A 13,154-nucleotide genomic window follows, 5' to 3' on the forward strand; every position below is an offset into this window, starting at 1 on the left:
GTATATATGGAAGTGAGAGAAATTAGTTTTTTTTATTGAAAAGTTGGGTTTGGTTGGTAATGGCAATAGTCTAAAAGCTTCAAAATCAAACCCTACCTTGATCAATGTTTAACCGAAAGCTCCAACAAAAATTATAAAATTACCCTTTAAATACAATCACGTACGCTTCTTCTCACCTACACATACCTTCAAAACCTCCGGATAAATCATCGACTTCCTCCACCTGTTGGCGCTATTCTTGGATCGATGCATCTAATCTCGTCGGCTGCATCTATCGCACTTTGTGTGTCGCTATTGACCCATCTTGATTTCATTGTGAGTTTCATCTCTCTTGTTTTTCCTTTTTCTTTGTTTGATTCCACATATATACACGATACTTAATAACCACGTAATCATAAGATTAAATAGAAATTAACCAATTGTGCAATACCCTGTTAATGCTTGTTCCTTACTGTTTTTCAAATTTTGACCATTATACCCCTTCTACCCCTGATGTTATTTCAACTGGAGTTTTGATGCTCGTGTTGTGGGGTTTTTTTTTTTTTTTTTTTTTTTTTTATTTTCATTTAATGCATTTTTCAGTTCGAAATCCATAAAATATCTATGTAGTATTTCATTTTCAATACATATTATCTTGTGAAGCATTGATGCGTAGACATTAATCCGGTTGAATAAGCACCATGTACAGACCCTAGGTATTCAGAACTTGTTGCCTCTGCAAAGAATAAGTTATCCATAGTGATCTTTAGCTTATCATACAGATCATGGGGTTTTCCTACTGTATCATAGCTATATGAACCTAGTGATTTCACATCTCTACCCAAATGAGAAACCAAATATTGAATCTGCATAAACGAAAAAAATGGTTATACATGCGTTCGAATTAGTAAACTTTAGAATTAACGATTCCAGTTTGTGTGATAAGAAACTGGCTTATAAACATTAAGTAGAAAAGACAATTTGAAAGTGAAAACATGTTGATTGGTCAAAAGGGCGTCTAGAAATGGACCGATAATGAACAGGATTAGAGCTTGGTAGCGGAAAGATTGGTATAGGAGCTGTGTTGAAGAAACCTTGAACTTTTTCTGGATTGTATTTGTCAAATGAGATTGAAAAGTAAGTCCATTTTTTTTTTGTATAATTACCAATGTTGTTTTAAGGATACAATATGTTGTTTTAAGGATACTAGGACACGGGCTTTGGAAGATCCATGATCACCCAAGAAGACTCGGGGAAAGAATCTAGAAACTAGAACTCAGAAACTAAAACTCGAAGAAAAGAAACTAGGATTTTCTAAAATAGGATAGTACAAGTTTGTGGATATATATATATATATATATATATATATATATATATATATATATATATATATATATATATATATATATATACATTGCATACACAATAGAGGGTGATTGTAATGGGTTTGGGGGAGCGGTTGCTTTTATTTGTTATAGGAAATGTTCGATATGTACTATTACAAAAATCAAAATTCATACGGAAACATAAAAAATCTAGTAATAAAATCAATGACGTCGAGTATTCATATTAAAGTAGCAATATAATTACGGATGCGCTTCATATTATTAGATCCTTCGTAAAAGTCTTCATTACTCGTGACACTACCACAGGCATCACCAAATTCGTCAATTGGTATGCAATCGGGATGTTACGCAAGAAAATTAAAAAAACATATCTTCCTTAGAGTTAGGCCGAATGTAGTTATATAAAGCAAATGTGGCCATAATAATGTCAACATGAGTTTACGCATTAAATTTAAGCATTCCATTGAGTATCTTCCATCTACTCTTCAAGATTCGTAATGATATTTCAATACAACTTTGCAATGATGAATGATAATGATTGAGATCTTCTTGCATATTAGTTGGAGACTCATTTTCAAATTGAGATTTATGGTATCCTGTTTTGGAATATGAAACCATATATCCATTGGATAACCTTTATCAACCAAATAATATCTACATGTTACAATGGTGAAAAATAAGAAACTATAACATCATTTATATAATAATAGGAAAATGACAAAGATAATTATGATAATTTACCTTCAGGTGGTTTGGAGACGTTCATTGATGACGTGTTGATAGGAACAAACGCATGTCATGTGCAGATCCCTCACATCCAACAGATGCAAAAGTAAAATACATATCAAAATCACAAGTTGCCATTACATTAAATGTAAGTACGCTTTTCTACCAATATAACGCAATTGTTGAGTTTTAGGGATGCATGCCACTATGTGTGTACCATCAATACATCCGATACAATCCTAAATGCAATTTCAAAATTAGTAATAATATTGTATTAATGTTTTAAAAAATTAAAAAAAATATCTAAAATATAATATCTTAAAATAACGACAAGTATCTTTTATCATTCTTGATTTGTGAAGGTATAAATTGAAAGGTTGGATCTTTCGGTTGTATAATGTCACATGCCAGACCTTTGAATCTTTTGTTGTCTCGAAGTTATTGCCTCTAAAACTTCATGAAATGCTCTACTAATCATATCCCTCAATCGTTGAAATCTCTCCCCCAACATCTCTATTGAACACACCTAACACAAGAATGTATAAAAAATCCCTAACTTTTCAACAACTGGCATTTTATCACTTGACTCTAATCCATACTTTAATTCAAGTTCTTTAGCTAGTTGTAGGAACACATTTGGGTGCATTATAAATGCATTAACACATCGAATAGGATGACCATTCAAAATTTCATTCATCCAGGACACTCCTCTTTGAGTTGATGTCATACAAGGTTCCTTATACATGTATTTGAAAAAGTATGCACAAGCTAGAACGCTCGTAGAGCTTGAGTCCAATAACAATTTTAAACAATAAAGTTTCTTTCTCTTCTTTCTTTCAATATCCATTCAAACACATGCACCTATTTAAGATCATTATTATAAGCATAAAATATGCAGAAATCATATATAATATCTGAACTAATCATAACACAAGGGATCATATGTAGCATTAAGATTTGAAATAGAACAATATCTAAATGAAATGACCCACTGTTAAAAAAATCCGATCAATAATGAATCATCGATGACGTTAAAAAAATGAAATTTAGTTGCTGATGTTATTCTTATTAATTCAACCATGTCAGGCTACTCGCATTGTTTGGGAGAGTTAAAAACAATTCTCTTTTTACTGGATCTTCAAACAAACTCATTGCAAAGCACCACAACTCGCTCCTTTTGTTGGTATCCCATCATCAACAATTCGATTAATCAAACCTACAGCTGCACTTATACTTAAATCATGAAAATTTTATTGACAATAGATGCATATGACTCTAATAGTTCAGGAGTATGTTTCTGAGTGACATTTTGTTGAGTCACATATCCCTTAAACATTATAGATCCGGATGACTATTTTTACGTTTCATTTGTATAGGTTTAAGTTTGGAACTTTCTTTGGAACTCTTTTGAAGTTGAGTAGATCCCTTAGTATTGTTCAGTGACAAGACACCAGTAGCCCAACTCATTAAATTTGAATAGAATCAATAGTTTCTTCTTCTTAGTTATCCAAGTGAGAAGAGTGTTGAAGGTTAATTTTGAGAGGTGAAAAAAGTGTCATCGCTAGTTTGGACATGATCATCGGTTGCTACATCATTACCCTTCATTGGATTTTCATCATCAATAATAACATGAGACATAGCATTGAGAGTGCTTGGATCAATGGATGGTGCCACAGAGTCTGCACCACTCGTAACTGAATCCCCAAATATTTGATCTCATGCTTCTTGTAGCTCTAAAGAAGGTTGTTTTTTTCGAATTTCTTTGACATTCGGGTTTCCCTATATAATATATTATTTATCTCTGAGTTTTCAAAATATTGAGAATTTAGCTATTACTAAATAATATTTAAATTTATTACCTTTTTTTTGTCCCACCAATCATCTGAACAATTTAGTTGTCGTGTACTCTCATTCCAACATAGACATGTCTCACTAATTTTTAACGACTTCCAAAGGAGTCTTTTCGCATTCCATCATACTTGTTCTTTAATGCTTTGTAGTTATTTAAGTTGTTATTAACATCTTTTTAAAAAATTGGTTGAAGGTCTTGCCATTCAATTCGAGAGATACGGCCATTCTTCATATTATATTTTTTTAAGATATCGTACTAAATCATTAAATCATAACAGACTTATTTGGTCGGTCACACTTTTTTCTCCATTGTCATTATTCAAGGCCATAGTGAGTTTGAATTCAAATAACTGATTATTAAAAAAAATTATAAACACATATAAGCCAACATAATGAATTGGAGGTTGTATATGAATGGGAAGCTATATAAGAATTGGAGGCAATCATACAAGGATAACAAAAAGAATATAATAAACGAACATGTAACAATTGTAGATCATTGTTACGAGTAAGTTTCTTCATAATAATCTATTATCCATGTTGTGTAGTAAGTACAAAGGAGATGAAAAAGGTTCAGGAGGACCATGTTTCTACCAATTATTCAGGAGATAATAAAGTGGTATGGTAAATAAATGAAAAAATATATATTTTTTATCTTTGTTTTAGGATAAAATGATACAATAAAAGATAAAGAGCATTTTGACATATATGCTAAAAGTAGAAGAGATATCAAATATGTGTTGTCACCTTTTTTCATAATCAAGTGGATGCAATGTAGACCACATGGGTGAGGGACAAATGAAAAGAAGTACAAGGTATGGCTTTCTTCTAACTTTTTTAAAGATTTCAAGACAATTAGAAAATATGGAAACGACAATGCATGAAAAAAGGCTCATGGTTTTGGATGTTACTAAAGCCTTCTGTCTCTCCTTCCTTCCTCCTACATCGAATATATACTTCAGATACCTCTACCTTTCTCTCTCTATACTCTTTCTTTCTTGTTTGAGCAACAATATCCATTTGATATCCCTACATAGGCGTTTTCTTTTGAAGTGTTGAGAATGTTGGCAGCTACGTGTCACGTTGAGCTGTTTTCAACTCTTTTAAACTCAATGGTATTGTAGTAATTAAGATGTTTTGTGTTCGTGATCTCTTCTCTACCATTTTATATTTGTTTTTTTAATACTTTTTAACAGTAAATCAATTACTGAATTGCCTAAGATTGTTCATGTATCTCGTTGCTAAAATCAACATACTACTATTAGTATGTGCTATCCTACAAGGCTACAATACATTTCTATTCCTCTATTCCTCTATCTTGCTATCTGTTTTTAAGTAGCCTATATTTTCAAAAGGGACATCCAAAAGCTATTACAATATACTTAAGTATTTATACAAAAACATTGTATGCAGATCAATGCCTCACAATGTAATTAATAATTTATCCCTTAACCCTATCATAAAATCCACCAGTTTTGTGTGAGTATCAAATACTCCAGACAAATAACAACAACAGGGGTAGAAGGGGCATAATAGTCAAAACTTGAAAAAACAGTTAGGAACAAAAATTAACATGCCAGGTGGAGGAATATTTCGTGGGTTGTTCTTATTTGTGGAGTCGATCCCGAGGTTTTCTAGGTATGCGTGGGGAGAAGAAGATGTGAATGTTCTGCGTACGTGATTTTTTTCAAGGGTAATTTTGTAAATCTATTTGGAGCTTTTGGTTTATCGTTGATCTACCTAGCGTTTGATTTTGAAGCTTTTGGTTTAACCTAAAGTTAAACGCTCATGTAAGGTTTCCAAATGAGCATACAAGTAAATTATATATAAGTAACATCTCATTCTTAGTTGTAACTTGAATTCTGAAATCATGCGTGCCAAACACGCCCTAAAAATCGCACTATGCTTTAGAATTGTTCAAAATAGTTCTCCAATAGACATGCAAGCTACATCCTACCTGTATCACTTGCATCTCATATCTACAAGTCATTAAAAAATAGCTTTCTAATAGACCTCTATCAGATTTACTTCTGATTTTCTGAAAATCGCTTCAATGCTAGGCAAGCTAACTCTCAAAATTTGTTTGTGGTTAACAGTTCCGCTGCAACATAGATAATAGATTATTAGTTAGAAACTCTTAGTAATGATCTACGATTGTTAGATGTTTGCCTACATATATTTTTTTGCCAAACATTCTGTTCTTTTTTTATTATTCTTGTACTATTGCCTCCAATTCTTTATATAACTTCCTATTCCTTTACAACCTTCAAGCTGTTTATTATATTGGCTCATATGTATTTATAATTTCTAATAATTTGTTATTTGGATTCAAACCTGTACTATGGCCTTGAATAATGATAATGGAAACAAAGTGTGATTGGCCACGTAAGTTTGTTATGATTTTATGTGATACCCTAAAAAAATATATTATGAAGCATAGTCGTACCTCTCCAATTAAATGGCAAGACCTTCAACTAATTTTTTAAAAAGATGTTAATATCAAGTTAAATAACTACAAAACGTTAAAAGAACAAGTATGATGGAATGCGAAAAGACTACGATCATTGAAAGTCTTTAAAAGTTGGGAAGACGAGTCTAGGTTGGAATGAGAGTACATGACAACTAAGGTGCTGTTTGTTTTTCAAAACGAAAATTCATGAAGACTGCGGACCACCTATGCAATCCTCTGTAGCAGAAGATGTGGAACAAACGGCTGCAGCCCATAATAAGAAGCATGTTTGTTTTTTAATATATGCAGTAAACTGAAATTTAAATAAATTAATTTTATAAACTGAAAATAGTTTTGAACACCGAAATTTTAATAATTCTAGTCTTAAAACATTGAAAAATACTAAAAAAAACATGTAAAAAAACAAAAATATAAAAATTAAAAAAAAAACTTACAAAAATATAAAAGAAGCTAACAGCTTTATTCTAGAAAAAACTAATTTAAAAAAAAATTAAGAAAGAATTGCAAACGATGTCTACAAAGTTCGTAAAAAATTACACACGTTAAAAAAGATGAAACTGAAACTGAAAATATTATTAACAAAAACGGTAAAAAAAATCAAAGTTTCTTTTTTTAAAACTCAAGTTAAAAAAAATTGTGGAAACTATAATAAGAAATTGTATCAAATCCGTAAATAAAAGTTTAAAAAAATCTAAGTTTTTTTTTTAAAAAATAAAAGTTAAAAAAAATAAGTTATGCCAAAATTCTAGAAAAAACACTTCAAAAAAATGAAAGCTGAAGAGGTTTGAAGAGGCAAGTCAAGTGCTGCGCCACGCAGCACACGCACAAAGGTTTTGCAGTCTGTAGTCTTCCAAAAAACAAACTGCTGCGAGAGGGAAAGTGTTGCGCGTGTGCTACGCCGCGCATCAGAAAGTGGTTTGAAGAGGTTTTTAAAAAAAAAAACAAACAACACCTAAATTGTCCAGATGAATGGGGGGACAAAAAAATTAAGGTAATAAATTTCAATATATATTTTTTTAACTAATGCTACTTTCTTGTTATTCTAAAAACTAACAGAAAAATATTATACTATATAGGAAAACCCGAATGTAAGAGAATTCGAAAAAACAACACTATTTAGAGCTACAAAAAGCATGAGATCAAATATTTAGGGATGTGGTTGCGAGTGGTGCAGACTATGTGTCACCATCCATGAACCCTAATATTGTCTATGTTATGCCTCATGTTATTATTGATTATGAAAATCTAACTCCGGGTGATGATGTAGCAACCGATGATCGTGTGTAAATTAGTGATGATATTTTTTTCTTGTCTCAAAACCTTCAACACTCTTCACACTTTGATAACTTAGATGATTAAAATACTGCTTTCTATTTAAATTTCATGAATTGAGCCTACGATGTCATGTCACCAAACATGGGGATATACTCAAGTTGCAAAGAGTTCCAAAGAAAGTTCCAAACTTAACATGTACCGATGAAACGTAAAAATAGAGAGTCAACCAGAGTTATAATGTTTAAGGGCTTTATGACTCAACAAAATGTCACTCAAAAACATACAAAACATACTATTGAATTATTAGAGTAAGATACATCAACTATTAATCAATGTCACGATTTTAGTATAAGTGCAACTGTAAGTTTGATTAATCGAATGGTTGATGATGAGATAATGACAAAAGGGAGTGAGTTGTGGTGCTTTGCTATGTATTTGTTTGAAGATCTGATAAAAAGTGAGTTGTTTTTAGCACTCTCAGATGATGCGGGTAGGCTGACATGACTGAATTATAAGAATAACATCAACAACTATTTTTTTAATCTTATAGATGATTCATTGTTGGTATGATTTTTTCATTTAAGTCGTTTGTTCATTTGAATGTTGTCCGTTTTCAAAATTTAAGGCTACATATTGAATTTATGATGCCTTGTGTTATGATTAATTTAGAGATGTTATATAATCTTTGCATATTTTGTGCTTATAATTATCATCTTGAATAGGTGCATATGCTTGAATGGATTTTGAAAGGAAGCAGAAGAAGATGGAACCTTATTGTTTAAAACTGTTATTGGATTCATGTTGTGCGAGTGTTATAGCTTCTACATACTTTTTCAAATATATGTACACAAAATCTTGTATGACGTCAACTCAAACAGGAGTGTCTTGGATGAAAGAATTATAAATGGTCACACTATTCGATGTGTTAATGCATTTCAAATGCCCTAACTTTGTTTTTAAAACTAGCCGAAAAACCTGAATTAAAGTACGAATTGGATTCAAGTGATAAAATGTCGGTTGTTGAAAAGTTTGAGATTTTTAATACACTATTGCGTTAGGTGTGTCGAATAGAGATGTTGGGGAGAGATTTCAACGGTCGGGAGATACGATAAGTTGAACATTTAATAAAGTTCTAGAGACAAAAGATTCAAAGGTCTAGCACGTGACATTATATGACCGAAAGATCCAACCTTTCAATTTATACGTTCACAAAGCAAGAATGATAAAAGATACATGTCGTATTTTAAGGTATTAAATTTTAGATATTTCTTTCAACTTTTAATACAATACTATAATATTATTACTAATTTTGAAATTGCATTTAGGATTGCATGTCGTATTTTAATTTATACGTTCACAAAGCAAGAATGATAAAAGATACATGTCGTATTTTAAGGTATTAAATTTTAGATATTTCTTTCAACTTTTAATACAATACTATAATATTATTAATAATTTTGAAATTGCATTTAGGATTGCATCAGATGAGGGTACACACATAATGGCATGCATCCGTGAAACTCAACTATTTGTAGAAAAGGGGTACCTACATTAAATGTAATGACAACTTGTAATTTTGATAAGTCTTTTACCTTTACATCTCTTTGGATGAGAGGGATCTACACATGACACGTGTGTTCTTTCATGCGGTTAACACACCATCAATGAACTTTCCCAAACCACATGATGGTAAATTAGCATAATTATCTTTATTATTTTCCTATAATTATATAAATGATGTTACAATTTTCTATTTTTCACCAAATTAACAGGTAAATATTATTTGGTTGATAAATGTTATCTATATAGTAATGGATATATGGTTCCATATTCCAAGACAAGATACCATTAATCTCAGTTTGAAAGTGAGCCACCAACTAATATGCAAGAAGTTTTTAATCGTTCTCATTTATCATTGAGAAGTTGTATTGAAAGATCATTCAAAATCTTGAAGAATAGATATAAGATACTCAATGGAATACCTAAATTTAGTGTGCAAACTCAAATTGACATTATTATGGATGTATTTGCTTTGAATAACTTCATTCGCCGTAACTCTAAGGAAGATATGCTTTTTAATTTCGTTGCATAACATCCTAATTACGTATTAATTGACAAACTTTGTGTTATCCGTGGTAGTGACATTAAGAATGAGGATTTTTATGAAGGATATTGCTACTTTAATATGAGATATGCTCGAGGTCGATGATTTTATTACTATATTTTTAATGTTGACGTACGACTTTTGATTTTGTAGTAGTACATAGTTATCAAACATTTCCTAGTTTTGAAGAGAATAATCAATTTTTCATTATTATGTTTCTATTTTATATTTTACAAGATGCTATTTTATGTAATTTTACATGTTTTAAAAGATTCAAGCTATATTTGCCGAACACTTATATAACAAATCAAAGCAATAACTACCACTATCCGTTATCCGTTATATGTTAACAGCCACCCGCTAATTTTATTAAACATGTCCTAAATATCATAACAGATTATACGTAGATTTAATGCAATGTCTAACTAGATTTAATATATGTTTAAGTAGTTAAATCTATCCTAATAATATTACAAGAACCCATAAATAAATAAAGTATGAGCTTTAATTAAAGGGAAAACTGCAAAAAATTCTTTATATATTGGTCTCATAATCGACTTAGTTATTATATATATATATATATATATATATATATATATATATATATATATATTATTCAATAAAGTCCCAAAGACCGGTAATCGTATTCAAATTAACTCTATCCAACTTTTAAAAATTATACTCTTGGCCTAGGTTTCATATTTTTCACAAATTTGGTCCAAAATTTATACTTTTGGCTTACATTTTAAATTTTATTACAAATTTGGTCCAAAATTTACCCTTTTGGCCCAAATTTCAGAATTTTGTTATGAATTCATCATAACTTTAGTTTTTTTACAATATTTTTTCTCAAAAAAAAAATCAAATATATTTTGTCTTTATTAAATCATATTTATACAAAAAACAACATCTTTTCACATAAAAATTCTTATATTTTCTATATAAAAACTTTTTTTAAAAAACTTTTCTATATACGAATTACCTATTTATAAACATATGTATTTATTAAGTACATAAATATACCAAAATCCATTTTTATAAAAAAAATATACACAAACACGTATTTTACAAGAAAAAATATGTACAAACATCTATTTGATTATAAATACATTTTGTAAAAACATACTACGTATTCATATGCACCCAAATAAACGTTTATATATATATTTCTTTTGTAAAAACATATTTATATTTTTTTATAAACTCCTATTTTATAATAAACGCATTTGTATTCAAACACGTTTATATACAAAATGTATATAAACATGTATTTTAAAAAAATATATTCAAACAAGTTTTTATAAAAAAATATATAAAAACATGTTTTTATAAAATAAAATATATACAAACATGTTTTTATTAAAATCATCATTTGAGAAGTAAATTATCCATTAAATGTATACTATAAATAATAGTTATATAAGAATAAAGAACATAAAATAATAACTCATATTCAAAATTCAAAAGGAATTTAGATCACTAATAAAAGTTATGCGTCTTCAAATTATAAATTTTTTTTTATTGTCAAACAATTTTTTTTCAACCCACACAACGTTATATTTTTGTTTTAAACCCAAAATATTATATCAAAATGAGTGTCTGTATAGATTCTTTTTTTGTAAAATATGTGTTTGTATGTATATTTTTTATAAAAACGAATTTGTATATATTTATATACTTAATTAATACTTCTTTAAAAGTAGGTATTTCGTATACAAAAAATGTTTTTTAAAAAAAGTTTTTATATAGAAAATATAAATTTTTTTATGTGAAAATGTGTTTTTTTGTATAAATATGATTTTTTAAAGAAAAAACATATTCAAAATTTTTTTTGAGAAAAAAAGTTGTAAAAGAAAAACTAATGTTATGATGAATTCATAACAAAATTCTGAAAACTAGGCCAAAAGGATAATTTTTTGATCAAATTTGTAATAAAATTTAAAATCTAGGCAAAAAGTGTAAATTTTGGACCAAATTTGTTATAAAATTTAAAATCTGGGCTAAATGTGTAATTTTTGAAAGTTTGATGACCCGTTGATCGAGTAAAAGGGTTAATTGAATACGATTACCGATTTTTAGTATTTAATTTAATAATAAAAAATAGAAGAACTAAATCGACTTTTTTGCAATAATATACTTTCTCTAAAGACAAAACTGCACAAATGGTCCCTGTGGTTAGCTGAAAATTGCTACTTTAGTCCAAAAAGTTTGGACTAGCACCAGAGATCCAATCTTTTCATTTTGTTGCGACTTTGGTCCAATTTGGTTTGAACTTTTTTCTAAAGACAATTTTTCCTCGTATTATTTATTTTTCCATTTTTATTTTATTACCAGCAATTATATATATATATATATATATATATATATATATATATATATATATATATATATATATATATCTTCTTTACGTTTCAGTTTCGGAGATTTTCGTCTCTTTAATCTCTATCACCACTGTTCCTCCCTACCCCAATATTCCATTTTTTCGATTAGAGGGAAATCCAACCCAACAAATTGAGAGATTCACAGCGGAATGCTTCTAGCAGGGTTCTTGTCTTGAAATTTTCTTTAAAGTAAAGGGATTCAAGAGATACCTATTTCAAAATCATGTTGGAACCATTGGCATCATCCTGTCCGTCTTCCGATGAAGATAATGACAATACTTTTGCAACAAAGAAGAAATCCGACGAAGAAATGGAGCCCAAACCATTAGTTTGGCGACTACAGAGAAACACCTCTAGAACGGGGATCTATACATCCAGAGCTTTTCCAATAACGTACCTCACGGATCTAGGAAGTATTTGTGGACTGATGGGTGTATGTACGAAGTTGATTGGAAAAGAGGTAAAGCATCTAGACTCGTTCTTACAGATCTTGAAATGAGAAGGGTGGCGGGTTAGGGTTTCATAAAACGAGAAGGGTGAAAACAAGAGAAGGAGATAGATATAGACATATGAATGGGAAAGATCCGATCGGAGCCTCAAATTGACCACAATTTGTTTTCCCAACTTCAACTCTCCGATTTTGAGCTCCTATTGTTGCTTCACCATTACTGGTCTTTCAGTCATCGTTTCCAAAGCCTCACATTCTTCTACCTTGTTCTTCACATTCTTTTGACTGCCAAAAACAACTTGCTTCAGACTAATCACCTCAACCCCAAAACAGCTAGACCACACAACTTAGTAACTACTTGATGATGGTCTTGGGGCTATCGTACGTTGGAGTGTATGGAAAAAGATTAGAGGCATGTTCTGTATCAAATGCAAGGGAGAGTTGATATTTTAGGATCTAAGTTATGAGTTACTTTAGAACAGAGTCTTGTAAAAAAAAGATCTGAGTGATTGGGAGATGGGGTGTTCTTGATTGAGAAACAATAAGGTGATTAAAACTTCTCTGGTTAAAGAGC

General features: G+C 30.0%; 1 long non-coding RNA gene across 1 annotated transcript; it reads left to right on the forward strand.

The window, feature by feature from the left end:
* Window positions 1-53: 53 nt before the first annotated feature.
* On the forward strand, window positions 54-9,362 carry LOC145133070 (uncharacterized). The gene is made up of 5 exons (XR_013718380.1): window positions 54-315; window positions 2,073-2,199; window positions 8,370-8,895; window positions 8,973-9,043; window positions 9,121-9,362. It is a non-coding gene; the product is annotated as an uncharacterized LOC145133070 (long non-coding RNA).
* Window positions 9,363-13,154: the final 3,792 nt, after the last annotated feature.

This window comes from Lactuca virosa, chromosome 8 (assembly GCF_052849685.1).
Source record: "Lactuca virosa cultivar CGN04683 chromosome 8, Lactuca_virosa_CGN04683_v6, whole genome shotgun sequence".
In the NCBI taxonomy this organism is placed as follows: domain Eukaryota; kingdom Viridiplantae; phylum Streptophyta; class Magnoliopsida; order Asterales; family Asteraceae; genus Lactuca; species Lactuca virosa.